Source organism: Olea europaea, chromosome 5 (assembly GCF_002742605.1).
Source record: "Olea europaea var. sylvestris chromosome 5, O_europaea_v1, whole genome shotgun sequence".
Taxonomy (NCBI): domain Eukaryota; kingdom Viridiplantae; phylum Streptophyta; class Magnoliopsida; order Lamiales; family Oleaceae; genus Olea; species Olea europaea.
This window is the reverse complement of record NC_036241.1, coordinates 15,248,124-15,259,934: the sequence shown is the minus strand read 5'-3', so window position 1 is coordinate 15,259,934 and position 11,811 is coordinate 15,248,124. Positions and strand designations below refer to the sequence as shown.

General features: G+C 33.3%; 1 protein-coding gene across 3 annotated transcripts in view; it reads left to right on the top strand.

Moving 5' to 3' along the window:
- The first annotated feature begins 11,246 nt into the window (after window positions 1–11,246).
- Window positions 11,247–11,811, top strand: part of LOC111394809 (exonuclease DPD1, chloroplastic/mitochondrial-like) — a 6,192-nt gene continuing 5,627 nt past the window's right edge. The window contains exon 1 of one of the 3 annotated variants that reach the window (XM_023020809.1): window positions 11,247–11,323. The gene's annotated coding sequence lies outside the window, so the exon portion shown is untranslated. The other 2 variants (XM_023020810.1, XM_023020811.1) reach the window with 2 other exon arrangements.

Sequence of the window (11,811 nt, the reverse complement as noted above, 5' to 3'; positions counted from 1 at the left end):
TGTGTTTGATACACCAAAAATTTTCATTCCATTTTCCAACTTTATGGTATTATTTCTATGGAATTACATTTTCTTGATTGTCTCGAGAATTGATCTTTTCTTAGTTTTTAAGGAAAACCAATCCTCACCATTTTGGTGAGGATTGGAATTCCATATTACTGTAGCTTTTTTTTTTTTTTTGTTGGTAATGAAAACAAATTCTAAAATTTATTGTAAAAAAATATTTCATTTTAATTGACAATTTTCATGTAAAATAAAGACAAACGAACATCCAAAAATAGATGATTTTCTTAAATTTTATTATTAGTAATATTATTTTATTTTATTTTTTTTTGTTTTGGCAATGGAAACAAATTTCATTGCCAATACCAATAAATTATATCCCTTTAATTAATAATTTTCATGTAAAATAAAATCAAACAGACATGAAAAAACATTTTAATTTAAACATTTTCTATGTGGAAAACTATACCAATCAAACACAATAATTTACAATTCTCAGAAAAACAATTTTGCATCAATTCAATTCCCTGAAATTCGTTTTCTTTCCACCTAAATTCCACATTTGCAATCAAACGGACCCTTAGTTAAACCTCTATTTGAATATAGATTTATAAACAATTTATAAATTTCATCAAAATCAAATATCAATTTTAATCGCATTCATAACTAGTTTTTATTGTTATTTACATATTTTTTGGGAATTCATTACCATTTCTTTTATTATTTTGCTTTTTAAGCTATTCATAAATTTGTCAAACGATATTAAAGGCTCATTTTGCTTGACTTTCGTTTTTAATTTTGCTTCTTGTAGAAAAATTCTTTGAAAAAGTTATCTTAATTTTTGTTTGAAAACTAATTTAAAAGAAGTTTCCTATTCCAAAAATAGTTTTAGAGGAAGCCACATTAGACCAACTTTCTCTAAAAATTGTTCTAACTAGAGTAAGTATTGTCATAAAATTAGCCAAACAGATTCAAAAGTCTCAAAATCTCATTTTAACTTTCAATAGTCATGTCAAACAGGTTCGTAAAAAGTAGTACTTAGACATTGTTTGATCTTCATTATTTTCAAAATATATTTTTCTTTCTTATTATCAATCGTACATTTTTTAATAAAATAATATTACATATAAACTTAAAATTTTTTCCTTAAATGCTATACAAACATGTTGAATGATGGGAGTTTTGACACACGTACACTTGGCAGTTAAAAAAAAGCTTAACCAAAAGGCTCAATTTCCAGGTATTGATTTAATAGCTTTTTATTGGCAAATTTTTGTTTAAATTCTTTTCAGCTACCAATCAAAAACTGTCAAGTGTATGTATGTCAAAAACCCTGTCATTCACCCTATTTGTGTAGCATCACTGCCAAATCAGTACCTGAAAATTGAGCCTTTCTATCAAACTTTTTTTTTTAAATACACATTATCTATCAAATCATAATTTCAAAATGCAAATGGACTCACAGTAAAAACAACTTCAAGCCATGTGGCCCATAAAACGTGGATTGGGGCCTAATGTACATTTTCGATTTCACTCCACATATGATAGCAGTTTCTTCTTCACTTAAAAAAGTTCTTTTTCCCCTCGAAAATCCACTTTATTCAACTCTTTTGAACTCATTGTTTCTGTCGCTCTTTCCTCTATGCATAATGGTATATGATTATGTTGGGAAATTTTAGTTTGTCATGGGCCTACATATGTAATTAATTTTGGGGAAAATTACAAAATTCCAGGTGTTTAAAGACTGAAATTCAAACATTAGGGTTAAAGTTTCTTTGTGCATAAATCAGTTATCAAATAATAATTAAATATTAAATATTTGCCCCAATTATTCCAAACCCTAGACACTTTCTTCTTTTCCTTTCTCTCTCTACCGTCTCCTTCTCATCTATATTTCTCTCCCTTCTCTCTATAATAAATCGTCGACAGAGAAGTCACCATTTTAGTGATAACGTCTTAAGAGTGGCGCCGATTTCGATGTGAGACCGGCGCTACTCCAGTTCTCTCCCTTTTCGATATACAGTTATCTCTCTCCGTTCGATCTGCTACAATTTATAGTATGGAGAGATCGGCGTCACTAATAGTTCTCTCTCCGATCGGATGTAAGATCGGCGTCGCTGCCCAATGTTGATGTGGTGGCGTTTGTGGTGTTTGACACGATGATGTGGCGACTTCTCTGTGCAGTTTCTCTGTACTTGACGATGATGTGGTGGCATTTGTGGTGTGACACGCTGGTAGTTTGGTTCAAGTGGCGACGGTGTGTTTTTTTTTTTTTTTTGGTGTGTGATGGTGGTGTCGGGTGCGGTGGATCTAGGTAGGACTGCGATGGTAGTGTTTTGGTTGTGGTCGGCATTTGGTGGTGGTTCTGGCTGTGTTGGTGGCTTGGTGCGTTGTGGATGGTGGTGATGGTTGTTGATGCAGGTGGTGGAGGTGGCTAGTCCGTGGTATGTGTGCGGTTTTGTTGGTGAGATATGGGTGGTGGTGTTTGCTACGGTGTTGTGTGCGGCGACAGCGGTTGTGGTGAGACAAGTTGGTGGTTTGGGTTGATTGTCTTATGTTTTTTGTTGGCGATAGTCTATGACCTCAAAATTTGATAGTCTATGATTAAAAAATAATTTGTGACCTCAACGATTTGATCAGTGACTAAAACAATAATCTGTGACTTCAACAATTTGGTCTGTGACCCTAAAATTTGATAATCTATGACTTATATAATTTTGGATTTGTGACCTCGAAATAAATCGTGATCAATTAATTTGATGATATGTGACCAGTAAATAAATATGTGATCATTAATTGTTCAACTGTGACTTTAATATATTTATTTAATAAATATTTTTTAATTAATTAAATACGAACCGGAGTTTTGAATTTTCAAACTTGTTACCTAATTTTTGAAATGGTGTAAAGAATACACCTGAGATATGAATTTTCCCCTTAATTGTATAAGACTATCTTAATCTTAAGCCCAAAGTTTAAGTGATCTAATAAAGAATTAAATTATTGGGCTTAGAACATATAAATAAAGTGTGGGCCGTATTATATGTATAGAGACTAGATTATTTTAGAATTGCATTTTATGATAGGCGAAATACTTATGGATACATATAAAATTTTGGGGACCCATATTATATGTATGGAGACTAGATTCTTTTAGAATTTTATTTTACAATAGGCGAAATACTTATGGATACATATAAAATTATGGTCCCCAATTCATATACAACTTCTCATTTTCGTGTCATCACATTAATACAAGAATAAAAAAAAAAACATATTGAAAAGGAAGATCCAATACTCATAATCAATAACCAAGAAAAAGGAATTCAAAAATTAAGACTATGGATCAAGAAACAAAACCAAGGACGAGAATTAAAGAACCAAAGGAGGCAAAATTCAATATTAAAAGTGAACAAGCCAAAGATGAAAAGATTGCTATTTAAGTTTCAAAATTCAAGATCTAGTAATAAAGAATCATCCCCAAAGAATTAAGGTATGTTCTGCATTATTAATTTTCTTGATAATTTAAAATGGAGAATCTTGGTAAGAAAAGAATTTAGGTTTTCAAGTTCTAAAATTTTTAATTTTATAAAGTTTAAAGTTTCAACAAGTGGTATCAGAGTCGACTTCATGTTAAACTATTGGGATTAAAAAAAGGATTTTTTTTAGTTGAAATTCATATTTTCAGTTTTGGAATATGAATTTTAGTCATAAATTTCAAAATTCAAAATTTTTTCAAGAGAGAATTTTAGGATTGAAAGTCATAATTTGGATTTTCCAATCTAGGATATGAATTTTAACACTAAACTTCATAAAGCCAGATTTTTGTGATTTTTCGTACATTTTGGTTCATAGTGGCAGCTGTGATGCCCCACAGTTGCCTTAACGCAAAGTCAGCATGCCCTGTAGCACCCATGCGCAATCTGGGCACACTTCCCAGACTGAGTGCCGCAGCACAAGTTTCCTATTCAGGTATATATTATTATTGACACAAAACGTCCTTACCTTTTGAGTTTATTATGAAAAACGTCCATACCTTTCATTTTTTAACATTTTTGCCTTTACCTTCCACATCTCTTTGCACTGAATGTCCTTTTCGTCAATTTTTAATGTAAAACGACCAAAATTCCCTTCCATTTAAATAAAATAAAAAAAGAAAAGAAAAATAAAAAATAAATTACAATCTTACTCCTAAATATTTTAAAAAGTGCAAGTGAATCCAAATAATTATTAAAAAATCTAATAGCACAAAACGTTCCTACGTTTGGCCTATAGTGCACAAAACGTCCATAATTTGATGAAAATGACATTTTCTGCAATGAAACGTAGAAGTAGGGATGAAAATACAAAAAATTTGAAACATGGGGATGTTTCCTGCTAGAAGTGTCAAATGTAAGGATTTTTTTGTTATTAGTCCTTATTAAAATATTAAAAATAACAAAACTCTCTCTCTCTCTCTCTCTCTCTCTCTCTCTTCCTCATTTTCTTCTCCAAATGGTACTGCCACGTTAGAAGTGAAAAAACTCTGACCAACTATCGCTCAAATCGTCGAACCTCCATACCGCTGAAACATATGTTGATATTTTAAGACCATGAAGGGAGGGGCCCTAGTGATAGTTGATTAGTGTGTTGAAAATGACATGGGTCTCTCTGAAACAGATGCTGCTGCTAGTATTTACATTCGCGAATTGGGTATTTTGGCTTGCATTCCAAACAAATCTATTGGTATGAAAGTTTCAAGGTTGGATGTTAGGTAGTATGTGTAGAGAGAAGTCAGAGAGAGAGAGTTTGCTGGAGTTTTTTGGCTTGCAATTCCCAACAAATCTGTTTGTTTAGTGGTTTGCTGGAATTTTTTAGCTTCTAAGGTGGATGACCTAATTGGAGAAGAAGACGAGAGATGGAGTTTTTTTTTTTGTTTTTTTTAATATTTTAATAAAGCCTAATAGCAAAAAAATCCCTACGTTTGACACTTCTTGCGGAAAACGTCTCTACGTTTCAATTTTTTTGCGTTTTTATCCTTATTTCCACGTTTCATTGCGAAAAACGTCATTTTCACCAATTTGAAACGTAGAGACATTTTGCATACTATAGGCCAAACGTATGAACGTTTGTGCTATTAATCCTTTTAATAATTATTTGAACTTACTTGCATTTTTTAAAATATTTAGGAGTAAGATTGTTATTTATTTTTTAATTTTCTTTTCCTTTTTTGTTTTATTTAAATGGGAGGGTATTTTGATTATTTTAAGTTAAAAATTAGTGAAAATGACGTTCAGCGCAAAAAATGTGGAAGGTAAGGGCGAAAATGCCAAAAAATAAAATGTAGAGACATTTTCTACAATAAATTTGAAAGATAGAGACGTTTTGTACCAATTACCCTATTACAAAATGTCTCTACCTTTTTTGTTCACATGCAAAATGTTCTCATCTTTCATTTTTTGAGATTTTCACTGCTAAGTTCCTTTTCATCCAATTTTTCAATAAAAATACGATTTCACCCTCCTATTTAAATAAAAAGAAAAAAAGATAAAGAACCAAATGCAACAATAATCTCAAATTTTCAAAAAAACACAAATTAATTAAAAATATATAATTAAAAAATCAAAACTAAAAAAAAAAGAAAAAATCGGATCGAGTTTCTACGAAAAAAGACAGAGACGGAGGGGGAGGAGCACGAGGTGTATGGAGGAGAAATACCCGACGAAGGCAAAGCTATTGACCCCCACAATGCAGATGTTGTGATGTCCATCGCGAATGACGACGCTATCAAGGCACTCTGTTGTTTGTGCATATGTGTGGGTAAGAGGATGGCCAGTTGGGTGCCTATTTTATTTGATCATTTGGGTATGAGTGGATGAGAGAATTTACAGAAATTGGATTAGTACATGTATGTTTGTGTGTGCTAGGGGTGCCTATTGAATCTGATTAATTTTGGTCAATGTGGATTTGGGAATTTGTATAAAATGGACATATGCATGTGTGTGTGTGTGTGCGCCTTATGAATTAGTGGATATGGGAATTTGTAGGAATTGGATTAGATGAAGAAGCGATTGAAGGAAATGGAAGAAGAAGCTGCTGCTCTTCGCGAAATGCTGGCAAAAGTTGAAAAGATGGGTACTATTTAAGGGCTTTTCCTTTTTATTTGCGCTCTTTTGATTTTTTTTAAACTTAAAATCTTGTTCTAAGGTTTCCAATTATAACGGCCAGAGCTGATGTGATCCCGGATACGCATCAAGTTGGCAAGAATTCGTTGTGTGTTAACGGGAAGCCGAAGTTAAGATTCAAGCTCAAATCGAGGCCACAAGTCAGTTCAATCAATTACTCAAGCTACGGAGTATGGAATGTTGAAGATGGCAAGCCAAATGACATGTTTGATGAAGGGGTCGAAGGCCGGAACCAAACGAATCAAGGTGTTACAGGCGGCAATTGGACCAAGATCGTAACCACGCGACCGCATGGTTAAAAAGTCCTTGTGGCCGCACAGCATATAGCAGGGGTTTTATTGGCAGGCAACGAGATCACCATGCGACCGCATCAAATATTACCATGCGGTCGCAACAGCCAAATTCGGGCAAAATTTTCCAGGTTCTCGCGAGTTGTTTATTTTGGTTAAACTTCTTTAATTTTGGCAAGTTTCTTTATTCTAGGAGTCTATAATCTCGTTTTTTACCATAGTTTAGGAGTTTATTTCAATTTTAATTAGGTTTTATCTCTTTAGTATAAATAGGATTTTCATTGTATTAAACATTAGGTTTTATGATGAATGACAATTGAGAGTTCTCTCATTCAAGGCGTGATGCTTCACTTTACCGAACTTATCAAGATTTAACAAATCTTGTGGCGTTCACAATTATCCGGGTGAGATTCGTAAGCCTTGTGATTAGGAGATCGTAGATTTAATATATCTACGGTTGCCTAGTTCATTGTTTAGGGATTAAATCAAAAATCGGCAATTATTGGCATTCTTGGGAACTGTGGCAATCTCATTGTGGGTTCGTGAGTGTTTGTTGCTCACGGGTTCATATCATTTAGTATCAGAGTTTAGGCTCCAAAATCGAAGGTTATATCTTTTCGTTTTCTTGTTGAGTTAGTTTTCCTTTTTTTTAATTGTTCTTGTTGTTCTTGGAGTCAGTTATTAATTTCGAGTCTTTAATCCAAAAAAATTTCAAAAGTTGTATTTGAATTCGATTTTCGTCCAAATCAACTTCCATTCATTCCGTTAGCATCGTAGTCGAATTTTCTATCTAGTGAGTAAAAAAAAAAAAAAAATTTTACTGTTCACTGTCCAGAAAAAAAAAGTCAAGTTATTATTCGGGTAAAAAACAAAAAAAAAAATTGTTATTGTGTCAAATTCCAATTCAAGAATCACTTTCTTGAATTCATATTAAAGTTCCAATCAAGGTAGTCCAGTCAGTCAGAAATTCAAGACCACTTCTTGAATTTTCATAATTCATTCCAAAGTTTCTGTTCATTCTTTGAGCCTTTAAAAATTCTTGAGTCTCACCCACAACCCAATTGAAAACCAATCAATATGTCTGAAAGGATGATGCGGCGTCTTAAGAAAATGTTGGTGAATATGGAAGATAGGTTGGGAAATAAGTTTTACAGGATTGATGCAAAGTTGAAAAATATTCATAGGGATCAATGTGGTGAGAGGTTCAATGCTAAAAGGCGGGAGCCTAGGATGAGAAATTGTGATGCATTTGGGTATAATTATGACATTGACGAAGTACGGGGATGGAGGAATGAATGTGATGGGTTCGAAAGAAGGCATAGGATTGATCAGCGTGAACGGGATCCTAGGGAGAAACTTAGGAGATGTTATGGGGATTATCCAGTGGAGAAGAAGATAGTCTTTGCTAAGTGTGTGGACAGTAAATCAAGCAAGGGAACAGGGTTGGATTATAAGCGGGAGTTGGAGAAGATCCGTGACATGCTTAATTCTCAAGTTGTACAATCGAAGGAGCGAAAGAGTAAAAGTAAAAAGTGTGAGGTGGTTGATTGTGTGAAAATAGGAAATGAGCCCCAAGAAAGTGAAAAATAAATTGAGCGTGAAAATAAAAAAGGGGAAGTAGAGTTGCGGAAATAAAATGAAGAAGAATCTTCGGAGGGGAATGAGGAGTTGAAAGTGAGCTTAAATGAAGAGGAGCGTGAAGTTGAGGGGTCGTTGGAGAAAACTAACATTTCCCTCCCCAACTTTGTTAATTCTGTTTTGCAGGTTACCGGATATTTGATTTCAGAAAATAAACCCGTTGGAGTACTACCCGACCCGGGAATTGAACATCAACTTGTGGAAGAAGCTAACCAACAACACCTTGTCTTGGAAATGCCTTTATTGCCGTTGATTGAATTTGTAATCCCCGAAGAGATAAAGGAGTCACCGTGGAACGAATTGATGTGCAAAGAGTTGATAGACGAAGTTGAAGTGGAGGAAAACATGCATTTATTGGAGGTGATATTGTTGCAACTACCTAAGCGAAGGAAGACATCGGGGATAAACGGTGATCTATCAATTGAAGTTCTTACTGGAGCATCTCAAACCTACAAAAGGTATCCATTGAGACGGGTACACTTTGATAGGTGTGACGGAGATTAGATTTACTTATGCAAGAGGAGGATAAGAATGCAAAAGAGGTCCAAGTTTCATCCTAGAGGCAGTGGACCATTTCACGTCATCGAGTTAATTGGAAACAAGGGCTATAATTTGCTTGATCAAGATTTGGATTCGAGATCGAATTCTTTCGAAGAGAGAGAGGATGATGTGATCCTGGATACGCATCAAGTTGGCAAGAATTCGTTGTGTGTTAACGGGAAGCCGAAGTTAAAATTCAAGCTCAAATCGAGGCCACAAGTTAGTTCAATCAATTACTCAAGCTATGGAGTATGGAATGTTGAAGATGGCAAGCCAAATGACATATTTGATGAAAGGGTCGATGGCCGGAACCAAATGAATCAAGGTATTACAGGCGACTAGAAATCTAACCAAGATCGTAACCATGCGACCGCATGGTTAATAAGTCCTTGCGGCTGCACATCATATAGCAGAGGTTTTATTGGCAGGCAACGAGATCGCCATGCGACCGCATCAAATATTACCATGCGATCGCAACAGCCAAATCGGGGCAGAATTTTCCAGTTTCTCGCAAGTTGTTTATTTTGGTTAAACTTCTTTAATTTTGGCAAGTTTCTTTATTCTAGGAGTCTATAATCTCGTTTTTTACCATAGTTTAGGAGTTTATCTCAATTTTAGTTAGGTTTTATCTCTTTAGTATAAATAGGATTTTCATTGTATTGAACATTAGGTTTTATGATGAATGAAAATTGAGAGTTCTCTCATTCGAGACGTGATGCTTCACTTTACCAAACTTATCTAGATTTAACAAATCTTGTGGCGTTCACAATTATCCGGATGAGATTCATAAGCCTTGTGGTTAGGAGGTCGTAGATTTAATATGTTTACGGTTGCCTAGTTCATTGTTTAGGGATTAAATCCAAAAAATCAGCGATTATTAGTATTCTTGGGAATTGTGACAATCTCGTTGTGGGTTCGTGAGTGTTCGTTGCTCACAGGTTCGCATCAAGATCATTATTTATATGATGGATATGATTGCATTTTCCATTTTAAAGTTTAGTTTTAATTTTAGAGGAAGAAGATACATGATTTTTGTTTTGATTTTTAATTATATATTTGTGATTAATTTGTAATTTTTTGAAAATTTGGAAATATTGTTGCAATTAGTTTTTTTTATCTTTTCTTTTCTTTTGGTTTTATTCTAATAGGAGAGTAAAATCAGCTTTTTATTGAAAAAAATGATGAAAATGACATTTTGTGCAATGAAGGGTGAAAATGCTAAAAAAATGAAAGTTATGGACGTTTTGTACAATGACATTGAAAGACAGCGATGTTTTATACTATTTACCTCTTTTTTAAAACTATAAAGGGTAATTAGCATAAAATGTCCATACCTTTAAGGTTTATCGTGAAAAATGTCCAAACCTTTCATTTTTTGCCCTTATTTCTACATTTTTTGGGGAAAACTTCATTTTACATTTTTACCCTTTTTAATGTAAAATGACCAAAATACCCCCAATTTAAATAAAACTAAAAAAAGAAAAGAAAAATAAAGAATAATTTACAATATTACTCCTAACTGTTTTAAAAAGTGCAAATGAGTCCAAATAATTACTAAAAGAACTAATAGCACAAAACTTCCACACATTTCAAATTGATGAAAATGACATTTTCTGCAATGAAACATACAAATAGGGATGAAAACACAAAAAATTTGAAATGTTGGAACATTTTTCACAAAAAGCGTCAAATAGAGATTTTTTTGTTATTGGGCCATCTTAAAACATTAAAAAAAAACTCTTTCTCTCTCTTCTATTTTTCTCCAAATGTGTCAGCCACCTTAGAAGTCAAAAAATTTCGGCAAACCACTACCTAAACTGCTGGACCATCATACCAAAGAAAAACCCTCACTTCATGCCAATAGATTTATTCAGAATTGCAAGCCAAAATACCTAACTTGCGAATGCAACACTGCAGCATCACCTCTTTCGGAGAGACACATGTCATTTTCAACGTACCAATCTACTATACTCATTGGGGCGCATCTTTTCATGGTTTTAAAATATCAACAAATAGTTTAGCGGTACGGAGATTTATCGGTTTGGGCGATGGTTGTCGGAGTTTTTTCACTTCTAACGTGGCAGTCCCATTCGAAGGAGGAGAGAAGAGAGAGAGAGAGATTTAATTTTTTTAAATATTTTAATAAGGTCTAATAGCAAAAAATATCCCTAAGTTTGACACTTATTTCAAAAAAGTCCCTACGTTTCAATTTTTTAAGTTTTCATCCCTATTTTCACATTTCATTGCGGAAAACGTCATTTTCACCAATTTGAAATGTATGAACGTTTTTCATACTATAGGCCAAATATATGGACTTTTTGTGCTATTAGGCCTTTTAATGATTATTTGGACTCACTGACACTTTTTAAAATAGTTAGAAGTAAGATTATAATTTATTCTTTTCTTTTTTATTTTATTTAAATGGAAGGGTATTTTGGTCAATTTGTATTAAAAAGTGTAAATGACATTTTCTACAAAAAAATAAATGAAAATATGGATAAAAATGTCAAAAAATGAAATGTGTGAACTTTTTCCACATTAAACTTAAAGGTAGGGACTTTTTTGCTAATTACGCTCTGTAATATTTTCACTTTATAAAAGTTTAAAGGTTCCATACGTTAAAAGTTTTCGCACACCCACCCAGGGAGAATTTACTAATGAGTGAATGTTTTTGCATTTCGATTACAAGCATGTTTCTTCACACCTTATTATCTTATCTGCAGTTCTAAATTCATTTGTGATATTTAAAATGGGTTTGCTCTTTAAAAACCTTTTTCTGTGTGGAAATACAAGATTCTTTTAGACTCATTTGTTGGGATATTTTTAACGGGGTCTGCTGAAAGTGAGTAGGCTGTTTTTATTGGGTTAGCCTCATGGTTATTAAAAAATTCACACTTATTGTTGCTATTTTTTTTTTTAAATTGCCATTTGTGATTCAGGAATTAGATATTTTTTGCTCACACTGAAAATGGTTTGATGTGGAATGTCTTTTTGGGTGAAAAATAACAAGTTCTTTTAGATATTTTGAAGGGCGATCGATTTTAGTGTTGATTTCATTTGCTAAAATTGAATGGGTTGGTTTTAAATTGTCCGCTTTGAGTATGAGAAATCACATTTTTAGATTATTTAGGTTTTGGGACAAATTTATGGTTGCTTTTTTTTTTTTTTGGCACCCC